We start from the raw sequence: 20365 nt of genomic DNA, 5'->3' as shown, positions 1-20365 counted from the left end.
TATTTATTTATTTATTTATGACACCATGTCATTTTGCCAGATTGGGGGATTATATAGCATCTGAAGTTAATTTACAACACTTTAAAATAGTTCACTGCTGATTTTGATTCTTGTGCCTCTGCTTTAGTGAAGATATTTATTGTATTTAGCTTTTATAATAGCTACTTTAGGTTTCTTTTGGTAGAAAAGTATGAAACATTTTAAGCAATAACAGTAAAATATAGATTTTTAAAAATTTTGCATTTGTACTTTATCTTCTATTTGAATTTGTATAACTATGTAAGTATACTTAACATAGCAGCAACTAATGAAATTACACTTAATTTTTTTTCCTTGAGAAAAAAAGTCAAGGGAAACTAAAGAAATAAGGGGTTCTTTTCCTAGAGCATTACAAAAATATTAAATTATAAATTAGGATAATCTAACTCTTACTAAAATAATGCACTTTTAAGGTTGCCATCACATTTATAAAATATTTCTAGATGTATTTTATGCTGATAACCATAAAACCATAGTCACGTTAAGGCACATGGAAAAAGAACGACATTGTATAAAATAAAAATCATGGACCCGGGTTACTGTATGATGGATGAAATTCCTCAAAGAATAAAATGGATATAATGTTCCTACATATTCAAGCTGTTTCCTTCATTTTACAGCTTGAACCAACATGTATCCAGATGGGATGTAAATCAGACAGTTTAATTAAAGTTTAGCTAGGAATTGGGAAATTACCACATACACAGACATAGTGTGCACATACATGCAATAATTCTAACATGTGGAAAGCAGTAAAAATGGAAAAAATCATTTTAAATTACTTTTTTAAAAAAACAACAGCAAAGATTTGTTTTGGATTTCCCATAAATAAAAAAGTGTAATGATTGGAACACCATGAAAAAAAGGTAACTGATTACAATACAATTTTCAGTCTGTTTAAGAACGTGCTCACATAAGTCTTGGGAGTCACAGTAATGGTCTCTGTGGGAGAAACATACCTAAATCTTAAGATTGGCTCCATAAAAACTGAATCTAAATTCAAATGTGACACACCACCACATTTCTAAGATTCACTGAGGCTTGTTCACATGAGAACCATTTTTTAAAAAAGCAATATTTTATAAGGCAGATGTATCACCATATCATAAACTTTGATATAATGTACAACAAAGTAATGGAATTTTGAAAAAACAGTATCTGTTAATGATATAAAATGTATAGGCTTATATCTTAACTTTCCAGCTGAGAGTGGGTCTCATTCCTTAGAGCAGGACTTCCCTGCCTCTTTCCTTTGCAAAGTGCTGAACCTTCAGAAAATGCATGGGGAATATAGGCACATTGCGGTAGGAGCTGGCAGAAACTGCACAATGTCTTATGAAACAAAACCATAGGAACAAACTTTCGCCAAGCCACATAATTCAACAGGGCTGTGGCTTTCCACAGATAGAAAACAAAAATCCCACATTTTAAAAAATTATCCAAAGCATACAATGATTTTGCTATTTCAAGAGGCCATATCCTTTTATAATGGAATCAATATATGTCAATTTATGCCATGGTTTACATACTCCGTGTGTGTGTGTGTGTGTGTGTGTGTGTGTGTGTGTGTGAGAGAGAGAGAGAGAGAGAGAGAGAGAGAGAGAGAGAGAGATGTAATCTGTTGTTCCCGGTAAAGCTGCCTTTTGCAACTGACTGGTGGTGAATTTGTCAATGTTGACAGTGTTCAAGTGATGCTCCAAATATTTTGGGATTGCATCTAAGGCAAATAATACCACTGGTACTGTCTTTGCTTTTTTTGCTAGGCATTCTACTTCTAACTGCAGATCTTTGTATTGTGTGATTTTCTTTTTTTATCTGCGTGTGCGTGCGTGTGTTTTATATTTATGGTTTTGGTTATATGCCAGTCAGAGTCACATTGTTGAATTGGTAGCCCTTTAAATCCAAGGAATCAATCAAGGAATCAATCAATTTCAGGCTATACAGAATTATTAGTTAAACAGATGTGTCTCTGAGTGGTCAATGTCTTGTTAACTTCAAAGGGTGAAAGAAAAAGATCTAGAATTTAAACTCTGTCCCTGACATATAGAGAGCTTGATTCCTATACTCTTTATCAAGCAGTTTTTATTGGTGTGTGTATGTGTATATATACACACACACATATATATATGTTTGGGGCCTAGCAAGGTAATCTAAAATAGTTAACAAGCATTTAACACATATCTCCCTTGCTTCTCAGCTAACAAAGTGAGATAGAGCTTGTGGCCTAGAGGTAAAAACAACTGCCTAATGTGCAATCAGCCCAGGTTCGAATCTCAGAAGGGTATGGCTGACTGATGAAAACAAATAAGTTTGAAATGCATATCAGTCTCCCTTTAATTCTTTGTTAGCAATCTTAAAAAAAATTTACACAAATATGAGCTGTCACTGTTGTGACTACTGCCTGTCAATGGCCTTCGGTTAGGCTGAAACAGGAAATAAAAATTTCTCCCATGTTTGGGGCCTAGCAAGGTAATCTAAAATAGTTAACAAGCATTTATATATATAAATAGTTAACAAGCATATATCTAAAATAGTTAACAAGCATATATATACAGTATATATGTTTTCTGAGGTTTTCGCGGGTGTTCGTATGTGGATCTTTGGTTATTCGGGTTTTTCCCTGCGTAGAACTAAAGGTGTAGGGGCGACGTTTTGACGGAATCCCATCCGTCATAATCAGGCTGGTGGCTTCTGCTTCCTTCTTCTGGGAGAAGCATGTGGCTGTTTGTTCCTCTTTTTTAAACTGCCAGAGGGGGTGTGTTCTGTGGGTGGAGGTGTGCTCTGATTGGGTGGGGGAGTAAGTGTGTGGGAGTGTGTTTTGAATGGTGGGTGTGTTCTGATTGGGTGGGGGTGTGTTTTGAGTGGGTGGGCTGGTCTCAGCTGCCAAGCTGGTGAGTTGTGCTGCTTTTGTTCGGCTTCGTGTTTGTGGTGGTGCCATGTTTTTATAGTGGGTGTCAGTTTGCTTATTGTGTGGTTTGGAGGGGTTTAAAGTGGCTGATGTTGCAGCTGTAGTTAGGTCTCTGTTTTGTGGTTGTGCCTCGTTATCATTGTGGGTTCGGATTTGCTTTTTGAATGGTTGTGTGGTGGTGATGTCATGTGGTGTTATCATGACTTTGGGTCTATCATTCTTGGTGGTTGGGACTCGTCTGTCAATCAAGGCGGGTTTCCAAATGGTTGGTAGGCGAGAGGTATCATCTCGTTTGTTTATGCTGTGGGGGCGTTTTTCTATCTCAATGGCTTCTCTGATTATTCTGTTGTTAAAATGTTCAATTTTGGCGATAGTTTTGGTTTTTTTAAAATCAATTTCATGTCCCGTGGCTTCAAAGTGTTGGACCAGGGATGAAGTTTGTTCTCCTTTTCTGAGTGAGTTTTTGTGCTCTTCAATGCGTGCACTTATTCTTCTGTTGGTCTGTCCGATGTATGTGGTGGGGCAGGTGGTGCATGGGATTTCGTATACTCCTTGGTTTTCTAAGCCAATTATGTCCTTGGGGTTTCTTAGGATGGTGGATATTTTTCTGTCTGTGTAGAATGCTGTTTTGATGTTGTGTTTTTGGAGGACCTTGCTGATTCTGTCTGTGGTCCCTTTTAAGTATGGGAGGAGGGCTTTGCCATTTTCTTGTTCTCTGTCTTGGGTTTTTGTGGGTGTCTCTCTTCGGATTAAGTTGGTAATCGTGTTTCTTTGGAATCCATTGGCTGTTAGTACATTAGTGAGAGTGTGTAGTTCGGTTTTTTGGTGTTGTTCGTCAGCTAGGTGTTTTGTTCTGGAGATGAGTGTCTTGGCTACGGAGTTGATCTGTGCTGGGTGGTGGTGTGAGAGTGCATTCAGATAGCGGTTTGTGTGTGTTTTTTTATGGTAGATAGTGTGTCCTAGGGAGCCGTTGGATTTCTTGTAGACTAAGACATCAAGGAAGGGAAGTTGATTGTTAGCTTCTGTTTCCATGGTGAATTGTATTTTGGGGTGTAGGCTATTGAGGTGTGTGAGGAAGTCATCCAGTTTTTCTTTGCCGTGTGGCCAGATTACGAAGGTGTCATCTACGTATCTGAGCCAGAGTTTGGGTTTGTGGTTGGATTTTTCTAGAGCAAGGGTTTCAAAGTGTTCCATGTATATAAAAAAAAATAACACAATGTATCTGGTAGAACACTAGCAGCTATGCAGAAGAATCAGGGACATTCCATCCAACCTACTGAAAGAAGGCCAATCAGTCTGTCCTGCTGAAAGACCAGGTCTTTGAGGCCACTTCATTCCTTAAACTGTATCAGGCCCATTATAATTTAAGAAGTGATATGTTCTTTTAGACCAGATATTTACAGTTAGGTTTTTTTCTGTATTTTCTCTCTGTCATACTTTTCTTCAGTGATTGTAACATTCAAAAGCCTTTGCTTTTTTTTCTATTACTGAAGGATGAAACAAAAATATCAGCTTATATATACTAAAAACAGCAATTGATAGCTATTGCTTCTCTTACTTTAGCTTCACTCATATAAAGCTGTTAAATATTGATATGCAACAAATATTTCTATTACATATTGCCCTTTCTGAATAGTGAAAGAGAATATTTACCACATCTAATGAGAGAGTCAATAAACATTGAATCAATAGAAAGAGGTTTTGTGGCATCTTTCACAACACACGTTAGCTAAATATTAAACAAAAACAAAAATCTCTTCTGGCTAATAATTGATTTAACTTATTTATCACACAGCGCACAATATGAAACACAGAAATCATCTCAGGGAAGAACATATTTCTACATCATCTCCCAGCTATATATTAACTCAAGGCCCAGAGGGGAAAAAACTAATTTTTAGAGGCCTCTTGAGGTTGGGCAAAGTGAGGGCAATGTGGATCTCCAAGCAGATGCTGTTCCAGAGGGCAAGTGCACTGACAAAGAAAGCCTATTTTCTAGCCCTCTGATTGCAAGCTAACTTTCAGGTGTAATTCAAAATGCTGGTTAGACATGGTATAACTACAGAAGAACTGCCTATCCCACATGAAGTCTAATCATTTTGTTCTCTCCAAATTGCATGCTTTCAGCCCCATCTGAGAGATCAAACAAGATCAATTGGAAATGTACTTTCAGACTTGCAAGTTTCTGTTAACAGGAACTGGGCCCACCAATTATCAGTTCATCAAGAGGCATAAGCAGGTATGGATCTGCAAGCAGACATACTGTAAAATGTTAAACCTAGTTTCTATTAGTATGCTAACTTTTTAATAAAATAGTAAGATAACAAAAATTGACATGATTTTGAAAGTGTCAGAGTATACACATGTAGGACTTGGCAGAAGTATCTTATAAATATAGAAATGCAGTAAAGTAACAGTGATGGCTGTAATGCCTGTGTTAACTTTAAATGACATTTGTTTACTTAAAAGGTACAGGTTTCCTGTTTCCAGTCGTATCTGACTCTAGGGGGTAGTGTTCTATTTCTTAGCCAAGGGAGCCCGTGTTGTCCAAAGATATTTCTGTGGTCATGTGGCCAGCATGACTACACACCGAAGCACAGGGAATGTTGTTATGTTCCCACCAAAGTGGCAAGATATCTATCTACTCACAGTTGTACAGTATGCTTTCAAACTACTAGGAGGGTGCAGGAGCTGGGGCAAGTAATGAGAGCTCACCCCCTTTTGTGAAGCTTGGGTCTCAAACGTGGGCTGTGACCTTTCCAGCTGATAAACTCAGAATCTTTAAACGTTGAGCCATCACACCCTCTATTTACTTAAATAAATGAAATAATATGAAAAGGGAAAAATCAAATTTATAATTGTAAAATCAGACTTCATGTTTTTTGGTCAAGTTGGATTTCCTGCAATCTCAAAATTATTTTGCAGACTCTATTCCATGGAAGTGTGAAAGCTCCACAAGCAACAAAGGCAAATCTATTTTGTACTGTACAAATGTCAAGCTATAAAACAATCATCTAAATCAGACATGTCAAACACAAGGCCCGGGGGCCAGATCCAGCCCGTGAAGTGGTTTCATGCAGCCCGCAAAGCCATCCTGGAAACAGTGAGGGAATGGTCCCCACTGGCTTGGTCCTGGCCCAGAGACCCTCCTCCTGCCAGAGACCCTCAGATCTGTCCCACTCCTGCCCAGGCCCCCATAGGCACCCTTGATGCGAACGATGTAGAGCTGGCCACACCCACCCAGTAGGCCATATGCACTTTAGCCACGCCCACCCAGTAGGCCATGCCCACCCAGGCCACACCCACCCAGCCCCCTGAGGGCAACCGCAATGCTGATGTGGCCCTCAATGAAATTGAGTTTGACACCCCTGATCTAAATGAAAGTCAGTAAGTAGCATGTAGAGATAATATGTACACATATGTGTAACAGACAAGGAGGTGCTCATTTAAACAATTTACTGTATTTCTTAGTAAGGACTTAGATTGCGAAGTCTATTAGAAAATGCAACTGAATGATATAACAAAATTCTGGAGTTGTCTTCTTCAATTTGCAAAGACTGGTTTTTTCAATGAAAATCAGCTTGCCAAAACCTTTGTTTCCCTCCATTCAGTGTTTGTAATGTTTTATTCAGAGATTTTAGGGAATTTGATTTGATATATGAAATATTTGACATTTTGTAATAAGCTAACAAATAGCCTAGAACTTGTTTAATATGATTTCTGTTTTTTAACAACAGCCAGCAATCATGGGGGGGGAGGGGGGAGATTTTGTTTCTGTTCACTCACTGGCTTATTCCTGTAGCAATTAAATCATATTTAAACTATTTATGAACACAACTGTAGAGAATTATAGAAAGCAGAGAAAGAATGCTTAAATACAATTTCTTTAATGTAGACTAACAAAGGAATTCTATTTATTTCTACAGAGGATTAAAAAGGGTCAGTGGCCATACTCTTGGATAAAGATTTTTAGCCCCAGTAATTTTACACAAAAACATATGTAATCCAGTAAATGGCTAAATTATCTGAAACTGTAACATTTTAGTAACATTCACCCAGTGTTATGTTGCTGGAGGAAATTTTGCTTACTGTACATTCTCATTTATAAATGAAAAAGCTACTTGATATTTCTTGTACTTCTCATGATTTAATATATTTTCAGCTCTACTTTTCATGGTTAGATTCATTTACTCATTAAAATAATGAGTAAAACAATGTCTGCTATTTTCTTCATTGGTTTTGTTTTTTCAGTCCTGTTTATTTCTTGGATAAACAGGATAAAAATCCTAAAGGGGAAAACAACTCAAGAAGCATGGGAAACACTGAAAAATATGATCATAAAAGCCCAGTCCAACACAATAGCACTGAAAGAGAAAAACAAGAAATCCAAGAAGAAACCAGCATGGTTGCACAAAGATCTCTCTGATAAACTGAAAGACAAAAAGAATAAGTACAAAAAATGGAAAGAGGGACACATAACTAAGATAGAATATCAGCAGATAGCCCAAATCTGCAAAGATGAAGTCAGAAAAGCAAAAGCTCAGAACAGACAAAGACTTGCAAAAAAAGTCAAAGATAATAATAAAAAACTTTGTTTCAACATATAAATAACAAGGAAAAAGTCAAAGAAACAGAGAGGAGATGGCAAGGAAGTAACAGGCAGTAGAGAAAAAAGCAGAGCTGCTTAACTCATTCTTTGCATCAGTCTTCATGCAAAAAGAAACTATAGCCCAACCTACCAAAAATCTAACTATAAAAAACAGACTAGAAATAAAAATTAAAATAAGCAAGAAAATGATATGAGAACCCCTATCTGACCTTGATGAATATAAATCACCAGGACCTGATGGGTTACATCCCAGAGTTCTGAAGAAGCTGGCAGATACAGTATTATCTGAGAACCATTATAACTGTACAATCTTTCATCTCAAGAACTGAGAAAGTAAAATACAGTAGATATTTGATGGCAAGGATAACTTAGGGAAAGGGAATACTCACTATATGATAAGCATTACATTTTTATTAAAATCTGATGAGATTTGGATGATTTGGATGGAATCCTGTGAAGTATCAGCAATTCATTCAGTCTGATTTCAGCCCAGGATATGGAATAGAAGATAAACACATTGCTTTTTTGTTTTATCATCCATTTTATTTAACATCTTTCTGAAACTTAGACTGGGTAAAGTAGCTTCAATGGTAATTAATCACCACAAACTATCAGGTTCCTTAAAAGTTCTTATACTGGCTCTGGATGGGGTTGCGTTCTTCTGAAGGAGAAAGTCTGTGTTATCAGATTTGTTCTGTTGGAAAAGCACATGGAACTTTCTCACCACTACATCGTTTCCCCAAAAGTGAAACCCAGTCTTATATATTTTTTTGCCTCCAAAAGAGGCACTAGGACTTATTTTCAGAGGGTTTCTTATTTTTTCCCATGTACAGAAGGCCCACTTCTTCTGCTTGCTCACGGCTGCTCATGGCAGGAAGTTGTGTGGCACACCAGTGCCAACACCACAAGGTGAAGCAGGTGGGGGAGGGATGGAACTGGCCCACGCACCCCGCACCCACTTACATCATGGCGCCTGCAGCCAGGTTTCACATGCCCCAACACCTGCCTCACTCTTAGAAATCCAGGGCTGAACAGTACAGAGGCAGAGGGGTAAAGCTGGTTAACCAGATTTATTTTTTTTAAAAAAGGCAGGCAGTGATTCCCTTTCTTCTGCGCAGGAACTCACAGAGCCGTGGCCTGGTTTTTGTTGGCGGGCCAAGTGTGGCGCTCCAGCCTTTTGTATACAAACCACAACCTCAGGCAGCCTCCTGAAGCAACCCCTGTTTCTTCCTACTTACAGCCAGCGGCCAGCTGGGTTTTCTTCCATCCTTCCTTTGCCTGGGCTAGAGAAAGCGGCCATTCCTTGGCAGCCTATCAGTGCAATGCTGATAGGATGGATGGCCTGCTCACTGAAAAAAATGAGTTGTGACATCTTTACCATCAAAGAAGAAGTTAGAGTGGAAGATTACAGTAAAGAATGATAAATTATATATTGTTCCATCTAGGGATCCTCATCTCATTTTAGCAGATCCTGTTCATGTCTAATGAGCAGAATTCTCTTCAGAAGCTATAGTAGTTTGGTTAACATATTGTGCTAATATTCTAGCCTTTTTCTTAATAAGGTCTCAAATTGTATAAATTAGCTGGCTACCTGAGTTAAACTTTATCCAAACAAATGAATAAGACTTTTCAACATTTTGTAAGGAACAGATCCCTTCATCAGCAATTTCCTGAAAAGACTAATTAATTAATTAAAATTGGAAGATAAAACCTCCACTGCAGCACTGATTTTTATGGTCAGTGAAAAATCCCAGAAACAAAGATAATAGACAAAAACACATTTTGTGTACAGTTTGTCAGAATTATTGTACTGAGTTACTTAAATTGTCTGTGCGTGTTACTGAAAGGGAAACTCAAATAAAATGTCCTAAATCCTAACCTAGTTTTATACTCTCAGACCCAAGAGGGCAGTGTTATCTGTAGAAGTGGCTGTAGGTCCTGAGACAGAATAACTGCAAGGCAATCAAAACAATTTTTAAAATGCAGCCGTTAATGTTTATTGCCATATCTCTATGTATGATGTGACCTGACACAGACAGATACTATCTCTCACTTTCCAGGAAAATCTGCTAGCATTTATTTATTCCAACTAAGTTTCTGCTCAATATGTTTATAATGTGTAGATCAGTACACAGTATTATCACTGCAACAACTGATTCATTCATTTCAGGCTAAAGCAATAACCAACCTATACATGATTTCTCAGATATCAGTATAATCCCTAGTAAATGTAATTAGAACTTTAGCAAGTGGAGAATCGTGACTCACATTCCATTATTTCAGCCTCTGATGTTCTAGTGGTGTGCACGTTTCGCCTAAAACGTATTAATTTCCATGGTATTCTATACCTACAACATTATTAAAAGATTATCACATTTACAGATCCATACAATTCTATTCCTGTTCCTGAATCACTGAATACATACCATCCTCCCAAGTAAGACTACAAAAAGTAGAGGTAAACACTGACGTGTTCTTTGTGGCTACTGCAGTAAGTAGCACCAAGTTGCCTTGGCACTTTTCCAAAATGCTAGGAAGTAAAAGCAGGCAATGTTTGATAATTTTTATTTTGATTTCTTGCAGGCAATGTTTGATCATTTTTTATTTTTATTTTCTTGTTAGCACTGATGTTGTTACCTATTTTGATACTGAAATATTGGTAAGTAAACATCCAAGCTCAGAGAACACCAAGGACCCCACAGTTCAATCCTGTATTACAAATATTCTCATCTATCAATGACTAAAACTTATTAAGTTTAACAAAATTATCTTTAGGATCTCAGGATTTTAAACATAATAGGTTATGTTTTATATCATCTTTTATACAATAATATACAGTCTAATTACTATAGTTATATAATAAAATTGATATTTAACATTAAAACTAGGGGTTTAAAGAAAAGTTAATTCTAATTTACCAGCAAAAATCAATAACTTTTTTCTACCTGAAATTAAGGGTGGAAATCCCTTCTCAAAGATTTCCACTCCTACTGCCATCCTTAAATACTTACAAAACATACTAAAATATATTAATCCCAAACCCTCCAGCAGTGGCACATCACTCATATGGCCATCCAGAAGATCAAGATCAATAGACTGAACTGCAGTACCTACTGATAAATGTTATCAAACACTGGTATAGATCTTCTTTCTGCATATAGAATTAGGGTTAGGTTTTATTGTTCTTAATAATAATAATAAACCTTTATTGTCAAAGTACAACATGTGTACATTGAGATTAGCTGAGCCTCCCCCCGTGCTCTCTCCCCCCAACACACAGTGACAACAAACCCTCCATCCTACCACACCATGTGAACCAACTACACCACACACTGGCCTCCCAAGTCAATTCTGCATAAGTTCACAGAGATTATATCCCATTTAAAAGCCTAACAGCCCACGGATAAAAGCTATTTTTCAGCCTGTTGGTACGGCTGGCTATACTCCTATATCTCCTACTGGATTGTAGGAGAGTAAAGAGATACCATCCAGGGTGTAAGTCATCCCTGAGAATCTTCCTCACTCTTCCAAGGCAACGAGCCCTGGCGATGTCATCCAGTGGTGTCAGGGGACAGCCCACAATGTCTTGTGCTGTGCTCACTACCCTCTGTAATACTTTCCTGTCCGCGGCTGTCAGACCAGCATACCAAACCACAATACCATACGAGAGGACACTCTCTATAGTAGACCAGTAAAAGAGGGTCATTAGCCGTTGTTCTACCCTGTTCTTTGTTGTGAGTAATGTAAGACACTAACATGAAAGTTTCTCAAGTATACCAATAGACAATTCCATAATTCACCCAAGGTAATACAATATAGTTTGCCCAGTGAGCTGAATGATAAGGCAGGTTAGGAATAGGGTGAGGAGAACATGTTTGTCCTTTACAAGTCCATCTTATTTTAATGCTTGTTTATCATCAGCATTTCTCATCAGCATTACACAAGGCTAATAAGAAATTAAACAATTTTGGAATATAAATCAAAGTTTCTAGTCTTAGCCATTAGAAAGCTAGCATATGGTGCATGATACAGAAAAGAAGATGATCTGCCATTAAGAAATTTATTTTTTAATTAATCAGTGCTACCACAATGGTAAACACTTCACTGTCTCTGAAAAAAAGCAAATTACATTTGGCATTCAGTTCATTGATTCATGGATTGAAAATAGGATAGCATACTCGTGCTCTTATTAAGTATCAATACACTTAAACTTTTTAAAATACAATAAAAAACAAAATACAAATATTCTAGCAATATCAGGATTTTATATGGGACGCTTTCATCTTGCAATATCAATCTGAAGATATAATAAAATATCCTACTGCTGACACAGCAAGTTGAAGAGAATTTCATTTCCCACTGGCCCTTGGTATACAGCTACTGTGCTTCCCATCCATTTTAAGGAAGCTTGTAGATAATGTATTATTTTTATGTTGGCTGGGATTTGATTAGAAAATTATTATCACACGTCTCATTTTTTAAAAAGAGAAAAAATCCCCATTTTAGGTGAAAAGCAAAAATAAGAAAGATTGGCTGAATAAAACTCAAACATGTTAATTATTAACTGATTTAATATTTTGCTGAAAGGCTTCCATGTCCTAAATTTAGGGACAATGAAATGTTTTCTTATTCAATAACAGATTAAATAGACCTCAGGACCAGACAAATCATTCTGTGACATGAGAAGAACAATATGGACAGCAATGTCTCTGTACAAGCGAGTGACTGAATGTTGATTCATAGTACTTCCACATGGATAACTGGATAATTTCCTTCACTACCCCAAATCACTACAGCCATCCAAGACTATTATTACATAACTCATTCCAGAAACTGAAACTGCCAATTCACTTTGCTTAATAATGAGTCATTTCCAATATATTTGAAAATATATTCCTTTAACAGATCGCATATTTGATCATATCATAATGTATCAGACTTAGGTAGTTTGTAACGTATCATGTATTTGGCTATTTAAATTCTAATTTAAAAACTGAAGCAATATGATGATACTTGAATTCAGTGGTATTATTACCTGGCCTCCTGGTTCAAAACTTTCTACCATAAAGATGTTAGTATCTCTACAATTGCTCTCTGTATGTCTCTACAACCATTGGGTATTCAGAATGTCATTGATCCACTGGATTGTTGTTGTTGTTAGCTGCGAAGTCGTGTCCGACCCATCGCGACCCTATGGACAATGTTCCTCCAGGCTTTCCTGTCCTCTACCATCTTCTGGAGTCCATTTAAGCTCACACCTACTACTTCAGTGACTCTATCCAGCCACCTCATTCTCTGTCGTCCCATTCTTCTCTTGCCCTCAAGCTTTCCCAGCATTAGGCTCTTCTCCAGTGAGTCCTTCCTTCTCATTAGGTGGCCAAAGTATTTGAGTTTTAGCTTCAGGATCTGGCCTTCTAAAAAGCAGTCAGGGTTGATCTCCTCTAGGACTGACCGGTTTGATCACCTTGCAGTCCAAGGGACTCGCAGGAGTCTTCTCCAGCACCATAGCTCAAAGGCCTCAATTCTTTGGCACTCAGCCTTTCTTATGGTCCGACTTTCACTGCCATACTTTGCAACTGGGAAGACCATAGCCTTGACTATACGCACTTTTGTTGACAGGGTGATGTCTCTGCTTTTTAGAGTGCTGTCTAGATTTGCCATGGCTTTCCTCCCCAGGAGCAAGCGTCTTTTAATTTCTTGGCTACAGTCCCCATCTGCAGTGATCTTGGAGCCCAGGAAAATAAAATCTGTCACTACCTCCATTTCTTCCCCATCTATTTGCCAGGAATTGAGAGGGCCGGATGCCATGATCTTAGTTTTCTTAATGTTTAGTTTCAACCCAACTTTTGCACTCTCCTTCTTTACCCTCAACAAGAAGCTCTTTAGTTCTTCTTCACTTTCTGCCATTAGAGTGGTATCATCTGCATATCTTAGGTTGTTGATATTTCTTCCGGCAATCTTAATTCCAACTTTTGATTCATCTAGCCCTGCCTTTCTCATGATGTGCTCTGCATATAAGTTAAATAGGCAGGGTGACAGTATACAGCCTTGCCGGACTCCTTTCCCAATTTTGAACCAATCAGTGGTTCTGTGTCCAGTTCTCACTGTTGCTTCTTGGCCCACATATAGGTTTCTCAAGAGACGAATAAGATGGTCTGGTACGCCCATCTCTTTAAGAACTTGCCACAGTTTGTTATGATCCACACAATCAAAGGCTTTAGCATAATCAATGAAGCAGAAGTAGATGTAGAAGTAAATGCTTTCTTGCATTTCTTTTTCTTTGGGATGGTTTTAGATGCTACCTGCTGTACAATGTTGCGAGCCTCTGTCCATAGATCTTCAGGCACTCTGTCTATCAAATCTAATTCCTTAAATCTATTTGTCACCTCTACTGTATATTCAACCAGGATATGATTTAATTCATACCTGAGTAGCCTAGTGCTTTTCTCTACTTTCTTCATTTTAAGCCTAAACTTTGCAATGAGAAGCTCATGGTCTGAGCCACAGTCAGCTCCTGGTCTTGTTTTTACTGACTGTATAGAGATTCTCCATCTTTGGCTGCAGAGCACATAGTCAATCTGATTTCTGTGTTGACCGTCTGGTGATGTCCATGTGTAGAGCCGTCTCTTAGGTTGTTGGAAAAGAGTGTTTGCTATGACCATCATATTCTCTTGACAAAATTCTATCAACCTGTGCCCTGCTTCATTTTGTATTCCAAGGCCAAACCTGCCTGTTATTCTGCTTATCTTTTGGCTTCCTACTTTAGCATTCCAATCCCCCATGATGATAAGGACATCATTTTTTGGTGTTAGTTCTATAAGGTGCTGTAGGGCTTCATAGAACTGGTCAATTTCATCCTCTTCAGTGGTTGGGGCATAGACTTGGACTACTGTGATATTGAATGGTTTGCCTTGGATTCAAATTGAGATCATTCTGTCATTTTGAGGATTGTATCCCAGTATTGCTTTTCCTACTCTTTTATTGACTATGAAGGCTACTCCATTTCTTCTGAGGGATTCTTGCCCGCAGTAGTATACCTGATGGTCATCTGAATTAAATTCACCCATTCCTGTCCATTTTAGTTCGCTGATACCTAAGATGTCGATGTTCAGTCTTGTCATCTCTTGTTCGACCACATCCAGCTTTCCTTGATTCATGGATCTTACATTCCAGGTTCCTATGGAGAATAAATCTTTACAGCATCGGACTTTCCTTTCACCACCAGACACATCCACAGCTGAGCGTCCTTTCGGCTTTGGCCCAGTTGCTTCATTCTTTCTGGCGCTAGTAGTACTAGCCCTCTGCTCTTTCCCAGTAGCATATTGGACGCCTTCTGACCTGAGGGGCTCATCTTCCAGCGTCATATCATTTTGCCTTTTGGTACTGTCCATAGGATTTTCATGGCAAAGATACTGGAGTGGGTTGCCATTTCCTTCTACAGTGGATCACGTTTTGTCAGAACTCTCTGCTATGACCTGTCCGTCTTGGGTGGCCCTGCACGGCATAGCTCATAGCTTCATTGAATTACGCAAGCCCCTTCGCCATGACAAGGCAGTAATCCATGAAGGGGGATCCACTGGATATAACAATGGAAAAAAGAGATTTAGTGGTTTGGCTCTCCAAACTAGAAAGTATGGGATGATGGGATGCTATCATAGCACTAGTAGGAAATAGATAGTAAAAGAACCGGAAAATCAGAATTATGTCAATATTTCAGAATCATTTAACTGGAAAAGAACAGTGAAATAAATAGTTACAATTTACCTACCTTGTGCTACTATCCTGTTTCATAGCTATTTGACAAATATAGTTTAGTCACTTTTTCAAAATTTTCAACACTGTAATTCTAAATATCTTAATGTCTAGTAGCATCTCAACAACTTGTTATTATGACATAGCTTTTCTGGACTACAATCCATCAGATGCATAATAATGTATTAAATGTAAAGTACCATCAATTTAATGCTTTTGTTGAAAGATTAGTAGGGCTACCCAGTGGAAATTTTCAAAATTATTTGAATAATGAAATTACTTTATTTCACTATAATCTAATGGAGTACAATTAACAGCTATGTGGGAGGAAAAAAATCTGATTATTTGGAAAGCAAGAATTTAGTATCTCAAGAAGAAAGCCTGTCCAGTCTTCTATACATTTAAGTAAGACAGATAAATAATAACCAAGAGTTTCATGGCACCTTAAGGACTAACACATTTATTATGGCATAATCATTTGTAAGCCACAGTTCATTTAATGAGATGCATGGAATATTTTCTTAATGTATGAGGATATTAGGACCAAAGAGTACTTTGGATCAGCTTCCAAAAATATGCTTTGAAGCACATGAGAGTAATTTTTTACAGCATGTGCATGATCATAGGAAAAGATAAAGTTGTTTTAAAGAGTTATAGACAGGTGCTACATAAACAACCCCATACACTTTAATCTGAAGTGCTGTACAAACACACACAGATACACACAGATGACTGGGGGATTCTCAAGGACACCGTAAGTCACAGAGAAGTGAAAGGGCTACTATAGGTAGAGATATAGGTTTTATAGATACAGGAGACCTGCAAAATACAATGATAGATAGATAGATAGATAGATAGATAGATAGATAGATAGATAGATAGATAGATAGATAGATAGATAGATAGATAGATAGATATTACCTATTTTTTAAAAAACAATTTTTTAAAGTGTTCTTTTTTAAAAAAAAACTGAGTTACACCACTAACTGCATATAGTATCTATCAGATAATGGGGTTTCCCTGTTATGAAACTAATAGTATGGAGTGTTATTTTCTTAACAATGTATTATTGTTTTAAAATAATTCTGAAAATGTTATCCTAACTCATTACCCTTTACTGTTGTGGGAAAACATTGCAGGAGGAAAATGTGTTGGATATGTACATTGCCTTGAGTTATTAAAATAATAAATGCAGAATACAGATAAATAAATAGATAAATAACATTGGCCATTTTCTATGGGGCAAGTAAGTATTTGCAGTATGAATGATTAAATTTGATTAAATTTACCATAATTTAAAGTACCGTCACTGTTTTTAACCAAGGCAAAGGCAGGTATCAAAAAGATACCTAATGTCCTTCTTAGGTAATTCAAAATTATGAAAATGCCAGTTGTGTGACACTGTGTTTCATGAAATTCTCTAGACACATGGAATATATTCACATGGTTTTAATCAATAAATTGAAGGAATATCAAAGAAAACATCAAACATATATTTTTGCTGTTTTATAAACCATTACAATAATAATGATAAAAGAGGGGAAGAAACACTTAATTGCATTGACAACAAAACATTAAATACATTTTGCTGAGTTTTCATGTTATTAAATATTACAAACATTTTTCTTCTGGGATTTTGCAGTGTCTAGGAATCAGTTTATTATAAGGTTTTACAGGATAATGTAAATTAACTAAATGTTGCAGTTCTGGGCATGCTCACAAAAAACCTATAACTAAGTTGAAATTAAAAGATATAATTAAAATACCTACCTACAAAGTTGGGGTTTTTTTACTCCTCATATTTAATTTCTTCCTTTTAGATATGCTGTCTGTCATATTAAGCTTCATTTGATTAAACAAGGAAACTTCAGTGAATAATTTTAGATAGCACCTTTACCTCATCTTTGTGCCACTACAGATTCCAATATCCCATTACTACCCCAATCTCTGTTGATCTCTCTCATGTCACCATACTGCACAGAATTATTTCTTCCCCACATACTTGTATTGCTGTAAACATTATCTTTTTTTTCTGTCTACACTGGACTGTATTCACTTTTCTTTGTTCCCCATCTGATAAGTCCTCTCCTTTTAATAATTGTTTTTAAATTGGTCTTTTTTATTTTAATTTCTCTTTGCTAAAGTTATTATGGCTCTTTGAAGTATCATTCTGTCTGAGTGCAAAGCCATGTTTGAAAATTAACAGGTCTTACATACCCACTAAAATCAGATGTATGCCTCACGTACTGAAAGCATATCATATTTAGGGTATTTAAAGTGCTCCTGTAATCATGCTAGCTTGACTATAAGCCAGTTTAAAGCAATCCGCCTAAGGCCTAAAACACTTTGACCACAAGTTATTCATTGTGACTATAGCTACATATTTTGCCATTGGAAAATCCCCCTGCTGCTATGCCTTCACACTTTTCTCTTCCAGGAAAGTGTTTGCCAATTTTTTTCTTCCTGTAAAAAGGTTCTTCCCAAATATGCATAAACTGTATATGCATGGAGGTCCTGTTCTCCAAACTACCTGAAGGCAGGACAAGAAGCAATGGATGAAAACTAATCAAGGAGAGTACCAACCTAGAACTAAGGAGTAAGTTACTGATAGTGAGAACAATTAATCTGGCTCTTCGGCTTTGAAACGGAGATGAGCACCGGCCCCTAGAGTCGGAAACGACTAGCACGCATGTGCGGGGGAACCTTTACCTTACCTTTTTAAAACATAATTAGGTTTACGACATTCTGTTACTGTAGTGTATTTCAATAAAGTATAGCTCTAGTCTTCCTGTGGAGGATTTTCTGGTCTGTCTGCTTGGTTGACATTAAAGCGTTTCTGCCTTTTGGGGCCAGCCACTCTTTCTCAGGATAATTGCAAAACATTTTTGAGAAGGTTACAAAAAAGCTATTCAGACTTATCCATATAGTTGCCAGGAATTAATATTGACTCCAAAGTGTCTGTCACTGGTATGTGCATGTATACACATAGTCTAGGGTTTTACCATTTTTCTAGTTACCTGAAGCAATAAGGTTTCATCCCAGCTGCCAAATTATTCCAGGTGATTGGAAAAATGGTAAGCCCTTGACTTTAAAGATTGAAAAAAATCAGAGACAAATCTCAAAGTAACATAACAGGAAATAGTATATCTTAAAAGTGAAAGAGAAATGCATTCTCATTCATTTTGAAGTCGGCCAAAGTCATCTTTTCCAGGTCTGGTGATGGGGCAACCTGGTAGTACAGAAAAGCTTAATACTCTCAATTCCTCCAAACTAATATTCCAGCCATATTGCACAATCTAGGGAAAATAAGCAAGTGAACTGAAATCACAGGTGACTGATCAAGAACAACAATTCTATATAAGCAATGATATTATCTTTAACACAGTCTGTGTGATTCTTATGAGTGAATAGCAACCCTAACCCTTAGTGATGCATTCACTTACCTAAAATAACAGCAGAAAGCACATCTCCCAAATGCCATAACTTCTATGCATAGAAATCCTCAGGTGATGGAAGAATGTAGACAGGTTTGATGCTACCACATGCTATACCACGCCAGCAGAGAAATGCTTTATATTGGAGGAATTGTAATGTATTGGGCTTTGTCTTGTGAAGGGAACATCACGTGGGTTAATTGCTGGTAGGTTGTTTAAACAGGAAAGCTGGCTAACAGCTCCCAGCAGCTCAGACAACTTGTCTCCAGTGCCGCCATTGGCTGCCTCTAAAGTAAAGTAAAGTAAAGGTAAAGGTTCCCCCGCGCATGCGTGCTAGTCAAGTCTAAAGTAAAAGCCATTCAGATGGCACCCAGCCCCAAAACGAAGGGAGAGCTGCAGGCACTCCGAGGCCTCCTAAATTTTTACCACGCATTCCTTCCTAACAAGGCTGCAGTGGCAGAGCTATTACACTGGCTCTCGGACAAAAATGCTGCATGGAAGTGGACTAGTGTTCACGAAAAAAGTTTTCAGGAATTGAAGGCTCTTCTGTTGGTCAGTTCCACGATCACTCATTTCAAGGAATCAATGCCAGTATGCCTAGCGTGTGACATGTCTCCACATAGGGTGGGGGCAGTCCTAAGTCACTTAGAGAGAGATGGAACTCAAGTTCCAATTGCTTTTTATTCGAGGAGACTGTCCTCTGCCAAGTATAATTATGCTCAAATCGACAAAAAGGCACTGGCTATAGTAGCTGGAGTAAAAAAATTCCACAACTACTTATACAGCAGGGACTTCACGGTCTTCACAGACCATAAACCCCTATTGGGGTTATTCACTACAGACAGACAGACACCCCACATCTTATCCCCTAGGATGCTAAGATGTCCATTTTTTTATTGGCTTACAGCTTTAAGCTAATTCACAAACCCAGCAAGGATATGGGCCATGCAGATGGCCTGAGCAGGCTTCCACTGCCACAAATCAAACCAGATCCGGCCCCAGCAGCCGGCATTTTGTCCATTCAGGACTTGCCAGAGTTTCCCCTCCACGCGGGGGACATAGCTGCTGAAACGGCAGCAGATAAGAATCTAAGCAGAGTTCTATCTTGGGTACACACGGGGTGGCTAGATAAAAGCCCTGAGTTTCAGAGCTATTTCACAAGGAGACATGAGCGCTCAGCTAATCAGGGATGTATTCTTTGGGGGAACAGGGTCATAGTTCCCACCTCATTAAAGGACAGGGTTTTGCAATCGCTTCATGAAAGTCATCCAGGTATTATTCGCATGAAAGGTTTGGCAAGAAGCTATTTATGGTGGCCAGGATTAGATAAAGCCATTGAGGCTCAAGTGCATGGGTGTTATACATGCCAGCAATCGAGGCCTGAAATACTACACGCTCCCGTTCACAGGTGGGAAGAGACACACACACCCTGGTCGAGGATTCATATAGACTTTGCTGGGCCCTTTCAGGGACAGCTTTTCCTGATAGTGGTCGACAGCCACTCTAAATGGCTAGAAGTTATACCAATTGCAAACATGACTACTGCTAGGACCATCCAGGTGCTTAGGAAACTCTTTGCAATGCACAGGCTGCTGGACGACATAGTGTCCGATAGGTAAAGGT

The sequence above is a fragment of the Vipera berus genome (genome assembly GCF_964194415.1).
Source record: "Vipera berus genome assembly, chromosome: 6".
Classification (NCBI taxonomy): domain Eukaryota; kingdom Metazoa; phylum Chordata; class Lepidosauria; order Squamata; family Viperidae; genus Vipera; species Vipera berus.
The sequence above is the reverse complement of the archived record's forward strand: the minus strand, read 5'-3'. Positions refer to the sequence as shown.